Source organism: Culex pipiens, chromosome 2, assembly GCF_016801865.2.
Source record: "Culex pipiens pallens isolate TS chromosome 2, TS_CPP_V2, whole genome shotgun sequence".
NCBI classification, from domain to species: domain Eukaryota; kingdom Metazoa; phylum Arthropoda; class Insecta; order Diptera; family Culicidae; genus Culex; species Culex pipiens.
The window spans coordinates 28,407,855-28,424,393 of NC_068938.1; the positions used below are offsets into that span (position 1 = coordinate 28,407,855).

The window sequence follows — 16,539 nt, forward strand, 5'->3', positions numbered from 1 at the left end:
ACCACGGAATAAATTTCTGTTTGAGAATTTGGAGTGGTATTGAATAGCTCCATCTTCCGGAAAATTTTCCCAAAAAAGTGAAAGAGCTTTTTGCTTATCACAGGAAATGAGTTGAATTTCCAAAACATCACGATTACAAACGTATTCGGAAATCGCCGCTGTATTAGTTCCAATTTCCCTAACCCACACACAAATCAAGCACTCACCCGAACACCAGCGCCAAACCAAGTGAGAATTTTCCAACCATAACCGTTCCCACAATTTTCCAGCCCGCTCACTGCTCACTTTCTCGCCTCATTTTACCTTTTTCCTGTTATGCCTTCACAGCTCACACAGCTGGTTTGAGTTCCTCCGGCCTGGAAAGCTCCGCTCACTCACTCCAGTCGGAAAATCCGACAGACCGACCGACCGACGAGTCTACTCACCAGGCGAATAGCCCCGTTCAATCGGTCGTGTCAGCTGCCCCACGAGTCTGCAGTCTGCAGTCTGGAGCTTCTGTGTCGCGACGCGTCTCGTAACTCGCCCTCTCTGCCTGTCGGTGTGCTTGATTTTCCTTTTGATTTTTTTTTTCCGGGTGGAAAGAGGAAAGAGCGCACGGTCTGTAATTTTTGCTGAAATCTGCTGATTTTTTTTTAGAAAGAAGAAGCTCGCGTATTATCAATTGCTGTCATTTGGCGTGATTTGTTGGGTGCGTGTGTGTTTGTGGACAAGTGGAAAATTTGGACTGGATTTTCCGCCCCGACAGAGGAGTGTCAGTCGCCAGCCCGAAACGAGGACACTCCTGGCGCGACGGGCAGGCAGTAAAAAGCAATGAGTTGTGAGCGTTCCAAAGTTCCAAGTCATCATCAGGACCGCCGGGATCTGTAATCAGGACTTGGCGCTGCTGCTCCACCCAAAAACAGAAGAAAAATGTGCAATTTGTCGGTGGTTTCGGAAGACGACGAGGACGACACGGTCTAGAAGGGGTCGTCACCATCAATCCGCGTTTGAAGTATTCCTCCGGCACAAGTGTCGAGTGAAATACGGTGTTATTTTTGGCCTCCACACCTCGTCTCCAAAAACACATCCATGAAGAAGCACTCAATTTAGGGGGACCCCGCTAATCAACGCCGCAAACGATCGGCGAAAAGTAAGTAATTTCACTCACTCACTCACAACTTTTCCGCCCGCCCATAAATCAATCGTCGGGACACTGGTGGCAGTTGTGTCTGCTGATAAGGGCCCTTATCGGTGCGGCACCCTTCTGATGGAAGCCCTAGCTGGGCCTTCTGTCGACAAGGCTGCGCCCGATAATTGTAACAACGCGAATTGGTTTTTTGCGGTTTAGCGAGTTTGACGACCTCGTCGAATGGCCTTTATCTTTAGGCTTGGGGCTGGGAAATAAAGTAAAAGCGAAACGGTTTTCGGTGGGGGTTTTCCTCAATTTTCCCGACCCTCCCCTGTGGGATGTAATCGTAATTGGTGTAACGCGAATTTCGGTTTTAATTTCCCGCGTGACGCGGTGTTTTTGCCGTGGTTACGAGTTTGAATGGGATTTCTGAACGCGTGGGGATTATGCTGTTTTCTTTGAAATAAATGAGATCTATGATTTAGTTTTTAAGAGAAAAACGACAATAAAATCAATCTCAATCTCGTTTACAGTTTGATGGAAACATTTTGTGAAAACGCTTTTTTTCAGCAAAAAAAGCGATTTGAAAAATAAAAAAAAACATCTGTATAATTTACATGAAAATAATTGCCTCGAGCTGGACTATGACTTCACCCTCTTAATGGGTAACTTTTGTCCCTGATCACGAATCCGAGGTCCGTTTTTTGATATCTCGTGACGGAGGGGCGGTACGACCCCTTCCATTTTTGAACATGTAAAAAAAGAGGTGTTTTTCAATAATTTGCAGCCTGAAACGGTGATGAGATACAAATTTGGTGTCAAATGGACTTCTATGTAAAATTAGACGCCCGATTTAATGACGTACTCAAAATTCCGAAAAACTCGTCTAAAACGTGTTTTTTGCTCAAAAATCACGTTTTAGACGAGTTTTGAGGATGCTATATCTTCTTTCAGGAGCAAGTTAGCACAATACTCTCTTCGGCAAGTTGTAGAGCACATTACAGAGCATTCGAATATGAGTCCGGTTTTGATATAGCATGAAACGTGGATTTGATAAATATCAAAATCCAAAAAAATGGGTTTCTTCATACAAATTTATATGGGAAATTGAAACGCTTTGCGCAAAGTGAGGACTAAGCCAATCGGTCCCAAACTTTGAGGAGTTGTTTAGGGCCCCAAAAGGAACTGAAAAAATGCTGTGCTGGAAAAACGATTTTGATATTACACCCTAATGATGCACTTGCACTATAAACGTGAATATATTCCTTCGTGGTTTTTAAATTCATCAACACAACTCACGTTTTCAAGAATTGTTTTTTTTTTTCGTGAAAATGAGGAACCGAGTAAAGTTTAAAACAGGGGTGCTCAAAGTTTTTGGAAGCCGGGCCAAATTTAAAGCCCAATTGAGCTTGCGGGCCAGATTTACTTAATAATTTTAATTTAAAAGACTGGAAAATACATCTATAAGTTTATTTTTTATTTATTTTTTGAACATTTTCGATGATTACAAATAATAGTTTTGTATTTATATTTCAAAGTGGTGACATGTAAACTGATCTACTTATGTAACGGGGTAATTGTGTCTTTAAATCGAATGTGACTAATGAAAAATCTTTTAGAACTAGAATTTCACTGATAGAAAATGTTTTCAGCAACCGTAAAGTTAAACTGCAGTCATTATTTTCAAAAAAAAAAACGACGAAATTTTTTTTACGAAACAACATTGATTCATCGAAAATTAACAAAAATAAAATTTATTTTTAATAAACCCGAACATGCCCAAATGATTCTGAACGAGGAGGAATTCATTTTTAATTGATTTCCATTGATTTCATTCCTTTTGGATTTTCCATTGATTTTTCGATTTTTTATAAATATTGTTGCTCCTTGTCTTTGAGTCAAATTTTAATAATTGGGGAGGGAAGGGTCGTTCGACAAAAGCCTTGTAAAATATTTAGAATAGCCTCGATCCTCCAATTTCAACATTGTGTCTACCTGAATCAGATGGTAGTCATCAGATTCGTTATCTAACTGTCATGAGTTCGAATCCCGGTTTCTAAATGTAAAGTTAGTTTGAGGATCAGTTCATGAAAGGGTCATTATGAATTTCAAATTAATCTAGAATACTTATATTTTTAGAACAATTACAGGTTTCTACCTAAGTCAAATAAATATTTTCAAAAATGTTTGATGAAAGTTTTCACGTTATTTATTAGTTTCACTCACATTGAACCGTGTGAAATTGTTTTATTTAAAAGCATTTTTTGACAAAATATGTGTGTCCTAAAATGGGGATCAAAATACTGATAATTCTTAGCTTTTTATTAACAAAAAACTAACTTAATCCACCTATGTGGTTGTTGCCTTCCTCACTTTTTACCAACATTTGGTGATATGATGGGTTTGGACACAAATTCTATCTATCTTATATATATATATATATATATATATACAAAATTTCGACGGTTTTGTTCCAACGCGAATCAATTCAACACGGAACGTCCGATCGAGGTGCTCTTTGTTGCGTTGGGTTCGTATGGTAAGTTCGTGAGTCCAAGGAAGGTTCATACGCCAAAAAGTTACAACTTTGGCCACTCTGGAACCGATTCCAGAAAATTTGCAGATTGTATGGGAAAGGTTAAAATCGAATTTTGATCACAGGAAGCTGAAGCAAAAAAGTCGAAAACGTCAACAAACAAAAAAGGCAGAACGAAAATTGTCAGGTAAGGCTTGTTTCTTAATAAAGAATACACAAATGTCACTTTTAAGCGGTCATAACTTGAGACTGAGCGTTGTCAGATCTTCAATGTTTTGGACTCTTTAGAAAGGTCTTTTGATTACCTAACCAACGATTGATCAGAAGATGGATCCGGATGTAGTTTACATACATTTAAGTGAGATCCGGCATTAAAAAAGTACATAAATATCACTTAAGTGGTCATAACTCGAGACAGGGTTGCCAGATCTTCAATGTATTGGACTCATTCGAAAGGTCTTTCGATTACCTATCCAACGATGGGTTGAATGATGGATCCGGATATATTTTACATACATTTAAGTGAGATCCGGCATCTAAAAAGTACATAAATATCACTTAAGTGGTCATAACTCAAGACAGGGTTGCCAGATCTTCAATGTATTGGACTCATTGGAAAGGTCTTTCGATTACCTATCCAACGATGGGTTGAATGATGGATCCGGACATAGTTTACATACATTTAAGTGAGATCCGGCTTCAAAAAAGTACATAAATATCACTTAAGTGGTCATAACTTCAGACAGGGTTGCCAGAAATTCAATGTTAACGACTTGTTGGAAAGGTCTTCCGATAACCTAACCAACGATGGGTCGGGTGATGGGTCTGGACATAGTTTACATGCATTTATGTGAGATCCGATTCGCAACTCTGACACTTTTTTATACGTAACTTTTGAACTACTTATCGGATCTTCAAACAATTCAATAGTGCAGTATGGGGCACCAAACCGGATCGAATGCAACTTATTTGACTCAAATCGGATCAGCCAGTGCCGAGAAAACTTGGCAAGAATTTTGAGCACCAAGGGGAATACGCACACACATACACACACACACAGACATTTGTTCAGTTTTCGATTCTGAGTCGATAGGTATACATGAATATAGGTCTACGAGCTGTTTTTCAAAAGTTCATTTTTCGAGCAGGATTATAGCCTTACCTCAGTGAGGAAGGCAAAAAATGTAAATGAAAAGCATAAAAATGTTTAGAATAAACCTTAATTTAAAAAAAGCATAAAATCACTTTACAAGTGGTCAACGGGCCATTTTACGTGATCATTCAAAATGGGTAAGCGGGCCACAAAAATCACTTCGCGGGCCACGTTTTGCCCGCGGGCCATACTTTGGTCACTCCTGGTTTAAAACCTGATAGAAAAACAAACAAAACAATGAAAAATCAAAAAACAAGCTGAGTTAGCCCAATTGCTTGCTGGCAAATAAGATTCAAACAGGTTTTTGTGCATATTTAGATTAATTATACCTATCTTGGAAACAATTGTAAAATGTGTTATATGTGAGAGAGCTATACCTAGAAACAAGAACTTGCCATACCAAATTTTCAACAGTTTAAAATTTGGATTAAGTTTAATTTATAATGTTTTATTATTGTTGTAATAGTTTTGTAAAGTTTAAGAAAATCGAACAGTTTTATTGCTATTCAAATAATTTTCAGACATATATAATTTTTTGCATTTTGAGTTTTAGAAAGTTTCGATAACATAGCTGTTGAAAAATAGTCCACATCTCTGCTTAGGATAGTAACTTCACACAAGTAATGGATAAACAATGAAATAAATGACGAAAATTTACATGATTAATAAATTAAATTTATCTTTTCATCCTATGTCACATCAGTTCCGTTTCATAATTTTAAACTTTTGTTTTTTTATTTATTTATTTGCGTTTAAGGACCACTTAACTCATAAACTTTTGTAAAAAAAAGTACGGCTTAACCAATAAAACATATTGTAATTTAAACATGAACAAAAAAAATTAAAGCTCAACGCTTGTTTAACAGAAAATGCAGTAAGGGCGTTCAAATAATTTTCAATGTTTATTTCGCACTCTTACATGAAATGGTAAAAAAGGATGTTTTTTTATGTTTTATGTAATTTACAGAACAGTAAAAAGTTGTTTTTCCACGATTTTTTCCTAGATGCTTAGATATTTTGGAAATTATTTATTCAAAATAATCATACTAGTGTAGAATGAAAATTTATAACATTTTTTTTTTCAATGTTGAAAAATGGTTTGCATTTTTTTGTATTTGTATTCGTTTCCCTATTCTTCCTAACTTTTTGATTTTATTGCCCTTTATCTTTTTAAGTCTTTCATTCGATATTCTAAATAAACTTAAAGGTATCCCATTCCATTCAAAATGAACATTTATCGTTAAAAAAGAAATCAAAAGAGATTATTAATGATTGGACATGCTTTTTTTAAGCAAACTTATTTGAGCAATTATTTTTTTTGTCCACTGACTTTTCGAAAACAAAATAAAGAGAAGGAAACAAAACTATTGAAAGCTGCGTTTTTTGTCGCAGTTGTTATTTATTTTTGGACAGATTCGCAGAATATCAGAGGGCAAACAAAAAAAATCCATAACTTCATACTTAAACCCTCTTACGACCATGGTAGCCCCAAAGCACCACCAAATTTCACTTAAAATTAAAATTTCTCGAAAACTGTCAAATGAACTTGAATATTTTTTCTTGCACAGTTTTATTTAGGTTGTCCACTGTTTTTATTTCCAGTTTCATCCAATTTGGAAAAAAAATGTGACAAAAAACTCAATTTTGCACTGAGCGGCAAGAGGTTAAATGTGAACAGAAGTAAATTAGCTGAAAAAAGGTTTCCTTATAATATATTTCCTTGCATACACAGAAAAAAAAATTATGGTAATATTACATCTGGGAAGGGGTACATCTTTTTTGTCAGAAAAAATGAGTAATTTTACCTGTTGTAATGTCACTTTTTCAGTCTAAATTGAGGCAAACTTACATCAGGTAATATTCTACCTTCCAAAATGACACCTTCCAAATTTACACAATTATTTACTGTGTAGTATAACTTTACAGCCCTTAAATCGAAAAGTATTTCTTTTGATTCTGTTCGTTTTGTTAGAGAAAAGTAAGCCGTTTCAGAAATGCAAAAAAGTGATTTTTAGGTATTGCTCAGTTGTAACATATAGTCCTGATTGCTTCAAAAAGATTCATTCATTCGCGATCACAAATCGAACGCGACGCAAAACTGCTCTGACCGTTTCCTACCGTTTGTCACTTCCACACCAATCGCTACTGAACACTCTCTCTTTGATCTTCCTCTCATTCCAATCGTGTAGGTACAGCAAACGGCTCAGAGAGACCGATTGTGCTATGTCGCTCAAAGCTGACTCGAAATAGCCTGCGATCGGCTTTGTTTTGATCATTTATTAAACTGCTTCAAATCAATATTATCACAAATGTGTTGCAATGTATGGTTGCGTGCTCCAGCCGGCAAAGATTCGTTTGGCGATGAGTGAGTGATTTCTGATCTTTGAGCTGAAAATCAAGACTCTTGAATAAAGTTGCTTGAAAAATAATAAATGTAATTTTTTGGAAGTCATCCAAGTTTATTATAATCTTTTATGAAGGTTTTGTAAATTTCACTTGTGTCCTCAAATCAATGCGCAGAGCTGCCAAATCTTTTTGATGTTTCTTGACATAATCATTTTCAGGTTAAGTTTCAAACTGTTATACCAAACATCATAGTTTTCTAAAGGGACGACCTAAAGAAGTGAATTTTTGATCGCAACTTGAAACACACAAAGAAGAAGTTCAAATCAAATCGTTTCTTTATTTTACAAACTGCAAAACCATTCCAACTGAAAACCTCCTTCTCACACCTCCCCGAACATTGATGCCCCTACCATAAATTCATAATGAAAAGCGAAGTCCTCAACGTTGAACTTTATCCGAGGTGATCCTGGCACACAAAGTGCAAAGTCGTCCTTTCCCTTCAGTTCCGAGGCTTCTTTGTTTACCGAAAGCATCCTCCTCCTTTGAACCTGACTCTGCCTGGTTGGTGGTGGTGGTGGTGCAAACAAAGTGCAAATGGCAACACTTGCAGTTTCTGCAGCGTCCCCAACCAGCTGATGGAAGGGAAATTAGGGCATCGCTGCCAGAGTGGGTGGAAAATGGGTGGTGGTGGGTGGGGAAAATCAACTTGTTGTGGAAACGATTTTTCGCCGTTCATCCCTCGCTCTCTCTTCATCGTGTTGTCACTGTCGAGCTGTCCGCTCGAGTGGTTTCTGTATATTCTGTATGCAAAACATTGACACAAACTCATTGGCGCACAGTGGGAAAAATTAAAATGTTTTTTTCAGTGTGTTTTGAAAAAAAAATCCCACTTGATTATTTCATAAAAAAATAAATTTGTTTTCCAAAGAACTAATAATACACTTTGTACTGTGTGCAATGAAGTGAGGTTGGGGCTGGGTGGTTCTGGCCGGAGACATGCCAACCTGACTGAAGGGGCTTTGCGTCGTTCATCCGCAAAAACCAGGACATTGGGGGTGGGCCTCTGACAAGCTGGTGAGTTACCTGCCGTCACACATCACCTGTGAATGTTTACGTGAGTGTGTGTGTGCAACTCGTCGTCACTTTTTGAATGGCATTATTCTATACGCCAATTTGAATAGCGCGGTTATTTTTAGATTTGAATAGCAAAACTTTGTCGGACTAAATAAATCTGCTGCAGGTGTGTTTGTGTGTGAGTGTCGTTGCATTCGGTGGAAACATGTTTTGGCGGTTGGTCGACGACACACACATTCTAGGAAAATAGATGTTTACGACCGGAGACCGGTGGTGACCGGGACGACCGACCCGCCGGCACAGTGGCCATCATCATTTTGAATGCTTTTATGTTAATTTGCTAGAAAATGTATGCCATGAAACCAAGGGAAGGATTCATTTTCATATGATTTGAATTTTTGTCGGAATACTCGCGAAAATGCTTCATTCAGTTGTTTACCATAAACAACCTACAACATTTGCTTGTGTATAATAATCGTAATTCTGCTTAGACTAAAACCTGCATTCATGAAAACATTATTTTGTTACGTAATACAACCTAATTGTGTATTATTATAATTTTATTAGTACTTTATATGTTAAAATGCCAGGACCCGTGGTGTAGGGGTAACCGTGGTTGCCTCTCACCCAGTCGGCCTGGGTTCGATCCCAGAAGGTCCTGGTGGTATTTTCGAGACACGATTTGTCTGATCACGCCTTCCGTCGGACGGGGAAGTAAATGTTGGCTTCGGTCTAACCTAGAGGTTAGGTCGTTAGCTCAGTCCAGGTGTAGGAGTCGTCTCCTTGGGTCCTGTCTCAGTGGAGTCGCTGGTAGGCAGTTGGACCCACAATCCAAAGGTCGTCAGTTCGAATCCCGGGGTGGATGGAAGCTTAGGTGTAAAAAGAGATTTGCAATTGCCTCAACAATCAAGACTTCGAGCACCTAGCTTCGAGTAGGAATCTCGCAATTTCGAGAACGCCAAGGCAATGCTATAGAGCGAATAGTTTGATTTTTTGATGTTTAATACAGATTCTCTGGCTCTTTAAAAAAAAACCTTACTTTTTTGTGCTTTGACTGTAGCGACCAATAAGAAAAGAATCTCCCAATGTTTTCAATGTTTCGAAAGATAGTTGATTTTTCTATATAGAAAGGGCCAGAAAGATTGAATAATATTGTATGGATACAGATCTGTGCTTATATCGTAAAGAAAATTTGGCGTGACTGGTTGACATTAATGGAACTTTTTTTTAATATGGCTAAAAATACAAAGGCAATTTTTTAAGAGAAAAAACCGATTTGAATTTTTTTCTTGCAATTTGAAAATCATCCATGAATTAGCCAAACACTTGGCAAAACATTCTAGTATCGGCTTACTGAAAACAAGTGTTTTTTTTTTTTTTGAAAATTCAATCTTCATTACAAATATTCTATCTAGAGCGTCCAATTTCAGGGTTTTAATTTCCCGGGAAATGGGGAAAGATTTTTTAAATCTCGGAAATTTTTGTAATTTTTCATAAGTAAAAAAGATCCTAAAACTGAGATTTTTCAAGATAAATTTTCACAATTTTGAAATAAAAAGTATTAAAAAGGTAAAGGAATAAGTACGGGCATGCCACTGGCAGAAAACTGCAAAGCAAAAATCATGGACTTTGTTGAAAGTTTTGGCAGTAGCATTATGATTAAAATTTATAATTTCCTAATTTTCAATGAATCTGTGGCTTCAAAGTACAATATATCAAGAAATGCTTGAAAGTGTCACTTTATTATTTAAAAGGGATTCATAAACGTTATAAAATGCTCTACGAAATATGTATTTCTTATTATTTTTAATTTTTGTATTCTTAAATCAGTCTGAAACTTTTTTGGTGCCTTCGGTATGCCCAAAGAAGCCATATTGTATCATTATTTTGTCCCTATATAAGTGCAGCTTTTTTTTTCAAAGTTGGCAAGCTGGGCACTTATTTAAAAAATGAAAAACTGCGACTATTTTCAGTTACCTAAACATAGCTATAACTTGAAAACGGTGCACTTTATCAAAATTTCATTTAAGTACTTTTTGATTGTAAATTTGGTTTTAAATAGAAAAATTATGTTGAAAAATGTTTGTGACCAATATTTCAATTTTTTTACAAATCAGTATTGATTAAAAAAAATCATAACTCGGTCAAAAATTGTTTGCACAGTCTGGAAATTTCTGAAACGTTGGCATTTGATGTCATCTAAAACCATTTAAAAAATAATAAAAAATAGTGATTTTTGCAATTAAAGTTTAAGTTTTCATAAGTGAAGTTAAAAATCACCAAAAAAATTACCGTGTATCATTTTTTGCAGTATAGTCCTAATTCATACCTACAACTTTGCCGAAGACACCAAATCGATTAAAAAATTCCTTCAAAAGATACAGATTTTTGAATTTTCATATATTATTTTTGTATGGTCAGCTGCCAAATTTGTATGGAAAATTATATGGACAAACTAATTATGCAAAATGGCTTCTTTGGGCATACCGAAAACCCCAAAAAAGTTTCAGATGGATTAACAAATACAAAAAAAAATCATCTGACCAAAATCTTGCTTGGGAATTGCTCTGCATAAATTTTTATACGTAAAATATATTTTAGGAAAATATTAGATATTCCACCCTTTCGGTTTTTGAGAAGATTTTCATGGGATCTAATTTATCTTGGATCGTTGGAGTGAGACAGATAGAGTATTTAATGAAATATAAGGCTGGTACAAATATTTTTAAAAGTTTTTGTCACCCCCCCTTCAAAATTGGCCCGAAAAATCAGGGGGCAAAAAAAATATTTTTACAATAAACTTCAAAATTTCAATGAACATTCAAGTGCAACCAACTGAAATCAAATTAAAATACATTCTCCTGCGTTTAAAATCATTTTTAGCATGTTTGGGTTTATTAAAAAATCTTAATATTTTTTGAAAATTTTCGATGCAAAATCTTTTTTTTTTCGATACAATTTTTGTTTTTGTCAGATCTTAGATTTTTTGAAACCTAATGATTACAAAACAACTGAACTAGTGTAAAATGCATTTTAAAACACTTTTTTCATTTAAATGTGAAGACTATGGCTTGTTATTTAAATTTTTATATTTTTTTATTTTTTTGCCCCCCCCCCCCCCCCCCCCTTGACAAAAACTTTTTTAAATATTTGCATCGGCCTAAATACAAACACAAACAAATACTATAAGTTACTAAGTAAATAATAACGGAATGTAAGTACTCATCACACATAAATCAAGGATCTTGAGCTTTTAGGAAATATAGCTAACATAATAATTAATAAACATGATATTTATTAAGAAAAATAATAAAAATTGATTAACATGATATAAATAAAAATCATGACATTGAAAATATGTTAACCAATTTTAAAAAATCTCAATCTTCTTAAAAGAAATAAAAACATTAAAATACTTTCAGGTGTAATTTTATTCTTTATTTTTATAAAAAATAATTGAATGAATTTGACAAAAAAATCAATTTATATATTTAGAATCCGGGAAAACAGAAACAAAATAAGAAAAAAACGGTATTCGAGAAATCTCAGATTTTGACAATCCCAGGAATTCTGCCCAGAGATTTCCAGGATAGACGCACTTATTCTCTAGAAGATATTTTGTATTTTGTAAGGATTTTAAGTGTCCTGGCCTTGAAGGGGGAAGGGTTTAAAAATTTACTCAACAGAACGTTCATGTAGTAGAAATTCTCACCCCCAAAGCGATTTTAAATGTTTGATAATGTATTATTTTAGAGATGAGATATTCCATACTAAAACAACATTTTTTTTAAATGAAAGTTTTGGGTACTAGGGGAGAAAATCGTGGCGTCAGAAATTAACTCAAATCACTCAAAGTTTATTTTGTGAGTGACTTTAACATTTTGGCCTGGTTTGACAGCTACATTGTCCCCAGTTTTCTGTGGGAGAGAAAAGGAGGCGAATACTTTATGAAAATCATACCTGTCAAAATTTCTAGCCTCAATATTTTGTCGCGAAATGCTTAAGCAAAAAAAAGTGAAAACATTTTCCTTTCGAGCTAAAACTACCTTAAACTTAGTTGCCTTAAAAATAAGATAACTTTTTACTCGTAAACCGTATTTTCAAACTTAAAATGAAGTGAAAGGCAAGCATTTTGCAATCAACCGATCTTTTCAAACCTCTTGAAGGCTTCTTAAAAATCCGTACAAAATACAGAAAACTAAGAGTATTACGGGGGGAGCTTCTTGAAAAAGACAATGAATCAAAACTTTCAACATAAAAAATGCAGAAGCGTCATTTAAAGAAAAAAAATTGCTGTTAATGTTCGAATATTTTCTAAATGAATCTGTCCTGTTAAAAGCGCTAACATGTGTACTTGTTATCAAACATCTGTTGACACTTTACACAAGCAGCAAGTTCTCTCGAAAGTACAAATCTTCATTAACACCGCCAAGCTGACATGAGAACATTTTCCCAAAATTCATACATCGCCGCACCCTCACCCCCAAAAAACAGCTGCTCCTCGTTGTGTAAGCCGAAATGGCACTCCGGGGGAAAAGTTTTCCCCGTTTCTAATAACTGGTTCCTATAGACTGGAAGTGTCTGGTTGGCAAAAGATAATGAGAATCAGGTGTCGTCGTACGATAACACTTTTACCCATCGCCACCAGGCGAACACAAAACTAATGAAACTCGAGTGAAATTAACATCCTCGGGTTGAGTTAAATTTAGGTCATACTGTTTGTTTATGGTGGAGCAGAAAAATCGATCAATGTTATCACCTCGGCACCTCCCGGGGTTGATACGTGATGCCTCCCCTTCCTCCTAGAGCCCAGAAACATGAAACAGAACCAGAAAAGTGCACCTCCTAGCCGTGTCTATGCCGGGTAGGTTCAAGGCTTCAAACGGTTTCACCTCGATTCCGGTGTATCTATAACTAGGCTCAGAATAAGGCCAAAGTGCCAAACATGAACATCGCAAACTAAGTGTTTGTGTTCCACCCATTCATGACCGAGCAAACAGACATCGGAAATGAGTTTATTTATCCCCTTCACCCTTCAGGTTGGCCCCCACCCTTATAGTATGTCAGCGTAAAGGGAGAGTTCCCTTGGCCTGTCTGTCCGGAGCATCGCGGGGGCAATTTTCGGGAATTTTCCCTTTCTGGAACCGCCCCGGAAGCTCCCCCCCCGTAATGGACAGGTGAAGAACGCCCGGGAAAACGGTGATGTAGTAGCAATTACGGGGAAAACGCCGACACGTCAGGGTTCAGAGTTATGAATAAAACAGCTGAATGGGAATTTGAGTGGAGGGGGGCGCATTGCGTGTTACTTTAGTAGGATCTCTACTCAATTTCCGGTCGTTGAGAATTCTGCTGTGACGCCATATGTTCGTTTCCAGTACACCAGGCAGGAATGTAATATTTAAGCATTCCTTGGCCGACTCCAGGAACCCCTTTTTTTTCGTCCGGTTATCGTTAGCAAGCAGTGCTTGGGGCTGGTGAACATGTTCTTTTTGGGAGCTTTGATTTCCCTTTTTCAAATCTACAGCCTGTCAGGCACCCACTCTAACTTATGCATCTGGAACACGTTTCCGTTGTAGAGTCAAACTGAGAAGGTTGATTAAAGGACATGAAATTCTTGTTTCAACTTTCAAATCGCTATTGCCTTACAACCTTACACTTTTGCGACCCTGACTGGTTTGACATGTGACATTTCCTTCCTTCCAGATCCTTTGAAAACACACATTCATATTGAAAACATGTGCCACGGCCTTCGGTTGCCCGTGATTTCTTCCTTCCCTCTTTGAAAGGTCTCTGGAGCAGTGACCACGTGCCTTTTGTAAGGATTCACTCCTTTTGCGCTACTCTGCGCGTGGCTTACGTCAGACCTGTGTTACCTGTGCTGTAGATTCATTGACGAGCGCCAGCAGCAGCTGTTACCGAAGCCTTGAACTCGACGTGACAAGCAGCGCCACGATACTATAAGGAAGGACCAAAAATATACTGAACTATTGGGTTTGAGGGAGAAATGACGATGCATTTGTCACACGTGTGCTCGTGATGAATAGTCGTAATGATTATGGCATTTAGTGATTTTGGGATAATTATGGAAATTTAATACAACTTTGTCGGAATAATCAGGAGTTGATGTATGGTTAAAAATTTAAGAAATAATTAATAAAAAAAATCGTTAAGCGTAACATTTGTTTAACTTTGACCAATCAGTCAATTTTTCACGTTTTACTCGTAGCTTTTATAAAATAAATTCATTTTGATTATTTAAGAAAGCTTTGAAGTCTTGTCTGAAGCAGTCAGTATGCAATTGAATGGTAGTTCAGGCAAAAGTTCTTCGATACAATAATAATGGCAACTCCAACAGTCGACTCAAAGTTTTAAAAGAAACTGTACAATAGGTTCACAGATATCAGAACGATTTCAATATTTCTGGTTTGAACTATCTTCTTCACAGGTAGGTAATTGCCTCTCTCCCAATCTACCTCCATCCCAAAAATTACCGTTCACTTCAAACAGTCATGTTTGAACCACCAGCCTCAGCACACCACCTCAGCAGCCATGGACTTCGACCGTCTACCGCTGGAGATGCGACAGCACGTCCTGAACTTTCTACCTGTCCGAGATTTGTTGCAGCAGGCCCTCGTCTGCCGAGCGTGGAACGTCCTCGTTGGAACATTGATCCCGAAGCGCAACGTTGCCGTTCGACTCCACCCGGGCGTAGATCGAGCATTGATGGTCAATTCCGTCCGGAAGTACAACTCGGCGGTGGTTTACTTGGTGGAAGATAGATCAACCAGCGATATGGAGAAGGTTTACGAGTTGATAGATGCTTTTAGGGGGAAGTTCCAGCTGAGCAAGTGGTACATCAAGGTGGGATCGTCGAGCAAACTGGTTGAGTGCTACGAAACGTTTGAGGATGTTTTTCGAAAGTTGTCGGAACTTCACGTTTCCTTCCTGCCGTTTCAACCCATCGATCCTCGAGACAGCTCAACGGCGTTCTATGATCTACACTTGGAAGAGCTTCAGGTTCTGCACTGGGAGGAGCCTCAAGTTTGTGCCTATTACTCAAGGATGCTGAACCAAAATTCTTCACAATTTAACATATTCGCGCCAAAGTTGCAGCGTGCAAAGATTCTGTTCAAGGAAAACTCTTTAAGTCTTGAAGAATCTTCGGGAAGTGAATCGGTGGTTCTTCATGGTTGTGAGAAGCTGACCTCGCTGGAGGTTCGCCTTTGTGACAAACCACTCGATACATTTATGACTCAAAATTTGGAATCCATTCGTCAGCTCAAAATCATAGATGCTATAAGACCTTCACTTGATTGGAACGGAATGTTCAAACAGTTGCAGAAAATCAAAACTTTGAAAATTCATCGTTGCCACATGGATGTGATTGCAGCATGCTTGAAATATTGCAAACTTCTAGAATTTTGTGAAATAATTACCATCGAGAGTAATGATTCGATTTCTAAAATTGCAAAGAACACTTCCAATTGGAAGTATTTGAAGAAACTGACCATCACGGAAGATAAAGGTGTTAGAACTGGAGAAGTTCTCTACGAACCTTGGTGACTTTAGCTCCAGAAAAAATCATCAATAAAGTCAACATTCAAAGATCCCTCTCGATTTATTTAGCTGATGATATCCAAAAACCCAAGTGTTGCGTAACATACTCATTAATATCACCGAATAAACATCAAATCTCATCTCGTCGCACCTCCTCGCCGAAATCATCAGTCAGCAGCTTTGCTTTGTGGCGCTCGTACGTCACAACCCCCGCCACTCGTTGGGAAAACCAATGCGTTTCTACGTAAATAAAAGTGAAAATATTTACCCACCAGCCAGCCACAGTGGCCGAGCTGGCCTCCCCGGTATATAGTTTTTGGATCGGTTCCAGCGCCATCCTGGCGAGCGGGTTGGATTTCGTTTCATTAGTCGCGCCGGGATGATTTTCTTTTTGTGTCTGGACAGAAACGTCTTTGTACGGAGTTTTCAAAGCACGGGGTGGAAAATCATGAGTCTGGCAGCAACTGGTTTACGTTAAATGTGAACTAAATGAGCTTTCTAAGTAGTTTTTCTTATTCATTTGAAATTCCAAACATTTTTTAGAAATGGGTCATTCCAAGTCAACTGGGTACACTTTTGGACTCGACCTTCGCCGATTTGGACCACACTTGGAGAGAACGTTTATCTATCGATAGTTAATAGAAATCCCAAGTTTGGTAACGATTGGACCATCGTCGATGAACGTTCCCTCAAAGTTTGGTCTAAATTGGTGAAGGTTGAGTCCAAAAGTATACTCAGTTGACATGGAATGACACAAATTTTGTA

General features: G+C 37.4%; 1 protein-coding gene across 1 annotated transcript in view; it reads left to right on the top strand.

The window, feature by feature from the left end:
- Positions 1 to 608: 608 nt before the first annotated feature.
- The window catches only part of LOC120415578 (P protein), a 143,251-nt gene continuing 127,320 nt past the window's right edge, over positions 609 to 16,539 (top strand). The window contains exon 1 of the mRNA XM_039577161.2: positions 609 to 1,129. The gene's annotated coding sequence lies outside the window, so the exon portion shown is untranslated. The remainder of the gene's footprint in view (positions 1,130 to 16,539) is intronic.